The following is a 6,337-nucleotide window of genomic DNA, read 5'->3' as shown; positions in this document are numbered from 1 at the left end:
ACTACAGGTGCACTCCAACAGGCCAGGCAAATTTTTGTATTTTCAGTAGAGACAGGGTTTCACCATGTTGGCCAGGCTGGTCTCGAACTCCTGTCCTCAAGTGACATCCACCTCAGCCTCCCAAAGTTTCAAAGTGCTGAGATTATAGGTGTGAACCACCGTGGCTGGATGATAAAGCATCCTAAGTTTTAAAAATATTTATTCGTTGCAATCTAATGAGCATAGGTGTGGATTTTTCTAAAGCTCCTGTTAAGTATCCTTTGAACCTTTTGTTCTGAAGCCTTTCATAACTTAAAAAAATTTGTAAATTTATTAGTCATTATTTTCTCAAGTATATATATTTTTCCTCTCACTGTGAGTTCTATTATTCCGATATTGACACTTCTATTTCTAGCCTATATTTTGCTGAACTTTCTTTTATATTTTTCATGTCTTTATTCTTTCCTGCTGTCTTCTGGGATTATCTTTCACTTCACTAATTATTCTTCCGCTATATCCATCCTGGTACTTGTCTAATCTATAGTATTTACTACTTCTACTATTATAGTTTTAACATCTAATATTATCTCTTTATTTTTATTAGTTATTGGTTTTGCTTTATGCTGCTGGTGTCTTTTATCTTAAGTGTACTTGCTCTTTTATTTTAAGTTCTTGGTTCATCTTTCTCACAATTCTGCATTAGATAGTATATGGTGTTAATTTGTTGTCTATGCTTTGCAATAGTTTTGTTACTTAGCCATCTAATTATGTTGGGGTCTGTGAGCTCACGTCTCCACGAGGGCGTCTGCTAGTCTGTGGGGTAATGTGTAATGGGGAAGAGATGAAGGTCAAGTACTGGTCTGTGTCCCTCCAGATCCTTCCTTTCTAGAGAGCCCAGAAACACTATGGATCTCCCATTTCACCACTATTGTAACAGGCAACTCCTAGGAAAAGCACCACTGGGAGTAGGCAGGCACTCCACGTTGCAATTTACCAGCTCTGGGAGTTGGGACAGCGGTTGTGAGTAGCGGAGAAGAGAATACCCAAAAGCTCACACCTAGTTTCATCAGTTCCCTACTGATTTACCTTGCAGATACAAGCCGCCTGGCTTGTTGTAGCCTTTTTATATGTGAAGGGGAGGCAATGATTATCCCAAGGCAATTGGGAAGGACATAGTGCAGAAATTAAAAAGTCTTCCTGAAGCCTGTTCTCCCACTGTGGTTTATCTCCCAGGATGCAGCCCTGCCCATTCCCTACATGCACCAGTTCAAGATATCAGTTCTGTCTCTCCTGGCAAATATAAAAACACTTTATACTTGTTTTTAGTGTTGTCAGCTCCCCAGGTCCTTACTTCCTTCTCTTTCTCCTGCTTTACAAAAATTAATTTTGGGTGAGGGAGCTGGAAGGCTGAACCTACCTATTTGCCGTTTCACAGGAACTGGAAGCTTTATTTCTGGTCCTCAAAGGGCAAAGTGACAGGCGACATTCAATTGCTCATGGTCTGAGGCTTCCTGATTCCCAGGGTCTTACACTTGTAGCCAGGACTGATGTGCTGTCGTAGCCATTCCAAAGGTCTCTTTTCAAGGTGCCCAATAAGTTGGCGGGTAGGGATTCTGATTCGTCTATGCTCCAGGGACAGAAGAGGAAGGAACTTGAAGATTCATGAGGTAGGCATGAAGCTTGGATAGTGAGAGGGGAGGGAGATAGATGTGTGTTGAACACTTATTGTGTACCATTGGGCCCTTGCTGGGTACACCTTGAGGGCCATTTTACTTCACAGAATCCAGGAGGAATGCCTTCAGTGGGTCCTTTCCAGGAAGGTATCTGTTGGTTTCCAGAAGGCTGTGTGGTGAAGCTATATCACACTGCTAGATAATATTTACCTTATCGTCTTCACGATGTATCAGGCTACATCTGCCTTTTCTCTAATTTATAATAGAAGCATCCATATGACTTATGAATTCTTTCAGATTAGCTCTTTTAGGCCACCCTAGCTAAACACTGAGGGTGTTTAGTATCCTCAGGGTGCTTTGCTGCAGCTGTCCCCAGCTGGTTTCGTTTTTTCCTGTTTTCTAATTGGCCTCCACTTCCATTCCTCCCTCAGTCTGTCTTGACAGATGGCAGATGCATCTTCCTATGTGGCAGTATTTGGCACTAGGTTTGCAGCAAATGCTTGTTGAATTGATTTTCTTTAGATTTGAAGGTTAAAAAAAGGGTTTTTTCTCTTTATAGACATGCATCCCAATTTCTTCTTGCAATGCTCAGTATTGCCCAGAGAGTGCTATCACCAGTTTGTGTCCTAACTGGAATAAGCTCGTGAGTGGGAGTAAGCCATGTTTGTTGGTAGGCCAAAGGGTTAACAACAGTTTTAAGCTGTTTTTTCCCATGGGAAGATGAACTCAAGTTTACCTTATACTTACTGTTTCTTTGGAATGTACTGTGTTTAGATAAATGTGAAATGCCAGCTGTATTAAAAACGCACCTTTTAAAAAAAATTGTGGTAATGACCCCGGGTTGGTGAACTACATCTATGCTGGGCAGACTGCGGGCAGGCATTTAGACTTTGTGGACCTACATGACCAGACGTGTATGAAAACCTGTTGGGAAACATAGGCCTTGGATTCTGTTATGGTGTTTCTTGAATCTGAATATGCCTGTTGGCTTGAAATCCCCACTCATGGGTTGGTATAAGATGTCGTTCTTGTCATGTGAGAGATTCTTCCGTCCTAGAATGGCTCCCCTGCCACCTCTCCTCTACTCATGTGGTCTTGTCTAATATGACCAAGCGTATTCCCATGAGATGAGAGGGTTGAGAAGCAGCACCTAGAATATGTAAAGATTCCTGATGAAGATATCTAATGCTGTCAGGCTGACAAGCTGTTTCCATATTCAACATTCTTCTACAAAGCTAAGTAAATAAGGCGCCATATAACAGCCCACTAGGTCTTTTGAGTATGTATGTTAATATGAATCCAACGCACAGCTAATTTGTACAAAGTGAGATTGTAGGGTTTTTTTTTTCTACAAAAATAACTTTCTCTTCATGCTGAAACTCTATTGTAAATAAACAAGTAGTAAGTAGAGGATCATAAAATGTCTTTAAATTCCAAAAGCTCCAAGATCAAAATTTCTCTGGACAGAATTGGAACCAAAATGAAGTCATAGTTAATAAAACAATTACATTTATGTAATGCTTTGAATATTCCAAAGATTTGATTCTACTTTTCCTCTATCTTCTCTCCTCTGACTGACTCAATACGGCTTCTCTTGTACCTGCAAAAAGATGACTTCAAAATCCATTTCTCCAATTGTGAACCCACTACTATACTTGATATCCATGCATGCCACTATTTAGAAGCAAAGGAGAAAAAATCATTGAAATGACACTTTGAAATAGACGTGGTACGACCTGAAAACTCTCTGAATCCAATTTTCTCACTCAGTTGAGTGGACAGGGTTTAATCCACTGAAAAAGAAAATACAAGGGAAGGGCATGGTCTAGAGGTGTTTAGAGCATGATTTATAAAAGGTCTTAGAAGAGGTGAGTGTCCACTATTTTGCACTGGGGCATCTCCCCCTGCTCCAAGATCCCTCATGTTCACATCTGTTGGGGATGGTGGGAGGGCCAGAAGACAGCCTACCTCATGGACAGGAAGCATGGCCCTTTCCAGGACCAAGGAAAGGTTTATCAAATAAATTTTACGAAATGCTCAGCTGGTATATGAAGAGCAGTGACAGTTTGGGGTATCAGGATCACAATCCATATTCAGTTCCAAGATGTCTGGACCATTTCACAGTTGAAATGTGATCTTCCTTTAAGAAAGAACATGGGCTGTTATTTTCGTAGTTCTGATCATAGTTGGCAATAAGGAATGGCTGGAGTAATAGACTAGTAGTTGGGTTCTTAGATTTGTTTCTTTAATCAAATTCTCATGGCTGGTGGCAAGATAGAATATACTTGTACAGGACATTTATCTCAAACTTATGTTACAGATAATATGCGTTAGAATCATCTGGGATACTTCATGAAAGTGCAGATTTCTGAATCCCTTCTAGAACTGCTGAATTAGGATTCCTGGGCTGGAGCCTGAGAATTTGCATTTAAGTCTACTTAGTTTACTTCTTAGTAATTCTTATGTACACTAAAATTTAAGAAGCATGGGTAAACTAGTTAATTATGAATTATTCTTATCAATGAAAAATTATACCAAATGAGAATTAAATGAGACAACCAGACAGCTCATGGCTTTGAAGAAGGTGGTAACAACTTTATCTAAGACTTCTCCGTTGCTCTTTCAGTATTACTTCTAAATTTACTATTTCAGTTTATTTTTCATTAAACCTTCCTTTTGCTGCTACAAAGAAAAACATCTTTGCTTTCCCTTTTAATTTAAGTAAATTAATTTATTTATGCATTTTGAGATGGAGTCTTGCTGTGTCCCCCAGGTTAGAGTGCAGTGGCATGATCTCGGCTCACTGCAACTTCAGCATCCTGGGTTCAGGTGAGTCTCCTGCCTCAGTCTCCTGAATAGCTGGGACTACGGGCTAATTTTTGTATTTTTGTATTTTTAGTAGAGATGGGGTTTCACCATATTTGCCAGGCTGATCTCAAACTTATGACCTTGTGATCCACCTGCCTTGGCCTCCCAAAGTGCTGGGATTACAGGTGTGAGCCACTGCACCCGGCCGATTTTATTTTTTAATTAAAAATTTCTGAGAGATTATTAGCTTTAACAAAGATGTCTCCAAAGCATGTTCAAATGGTAGTCCTTAGCTTGATGATTTGAGGAATGTAATCATTTATTGGTGGAGTTCAACAAATATTTATTAGCATTTATATGTACAAGGTCCTTATGACAGAGTAAGAGACATACGACACCATCATTCCCTGGAAGAGCATACACAACAAATACACAGATAAGACCAACACATACATTTGAACTGAGGTATTGAAACTTTTTTTTTTAAAAAAAGCCTACAGCCCTCTCAGTAAAAAATAGTTGAGTACTTACCTACACGTGCACATTTATTTATACGTTATCCCATGTACTAGCATATACTTTGACTATGTACACCAAAATTCACACTGTAACAAACAGAAAGTTTAAAAGTTGCCAAAATAAATAGAAACTTAACATTTCCTGCTTGTATCCTCAAGGGTCATTTGCACATTCCCTGTAGTGTGCACATTCCATTTTGTAAACCACTGTTTCAGAAAACAATGCCTTCCTGTACATAACCAAGCACTAAGTTTTATGCTACAGATAAAAGAGAAACATTTTAGAGTAAGGAGAAACAAGAGCAAACCCAGATTACTAGAACTGGTAAATGAAATGAATAGCATTCAGAAAACAATGTATATTTAATAAATAGATAAAATAATAGGAAATATTTGCTTTGGGTTCATGTCAAACCCTATTAAGAAGGAGACATAAGCATAAAACAAAATGCATATGTAGAGGAAAAATAAACACAGTACAGAAATTTAAACATTACTTTCTACTGGCAAAATGTCTTCTAGCCTTTGTCTATATCTTTGGTGAGGTATTTGGAGACATTTATAGGCTACAGTTTGCCAGTGATTTTATTTATGGATCATACAGCGAATGCTTATTTTTTATGTCTACAAAAAAGATAAAATAAATACAAAATTTAGTTATTCATACATTTATTCATCAGTGCCTCTTGATATTGGAAATGTTTCTCCTTTTTGGTTTATGGATTGACTGTGTTCCTGAAAAGCTTGAATTATATTTTAAAAACTCAGCCATAAGTTTTGTGGGAGACAGAATGTACCTGTCAAGTTCCTTCTTGTATCTCTGGCACCTCACACAGCATCAGGCTCATAGTGCATATTCAAGAATGTCCTCTCAATTGCAATATATTTGAAAATCTCAGCATTGAAAGGAGTTCTGTGACAAACCATTTCAAAAAGTTAAAACCAATAAACAGGCCGGGCGCGGTGGTTCACGCCTGTAATCCCAGCACTTTGGGAGGCTGAGGAGGGCAGATCACAAGGTCAAGAGATCAAGACCGTCCTGGCCAACATGGTGAAACCTCGTCTCTGCTAACGAATACAAAAATTAGCTGGGCGTGGTGGCATGCGCCTGTAGTCCCAGCTACTCGGGAGGCTGAGGCAGGAGAATTGCTTGAACCCAGAAGGCGGAGATTGCAGTGAGCCGAGATTGCGTCACTGCACTCCAGCCTGGCACCTGGCGACAGAACAACTCTGTCTCAAAACAAACAAACAAACCAAGCAAGCAACCAACCAATAAACATTCAGTATATATAATTTTGATGAAACAGAGTTGTTCATGAGTGGCAAAACTATCCTTTAAGTAAACCAATGGGGACATTT

This window comes from Sapajus apella, unplaced genomic scaffold, assembly GCF_009761245.1.
Source record: "Sapajus apella isolate SASKATOON/1434 unplaced genomic scaffold, GSC_monkey_1.0 scaffold83, whole genome shotgun sequence".
NCBI classification, from domain to species: Eukaryota; Metazoa; Chordata; class Mammalia; order Primates; family Cebidae; genus Sapajus; species Sapajus apella.
Note: the sequence above shows the minus strand (reverse complement) of the source record.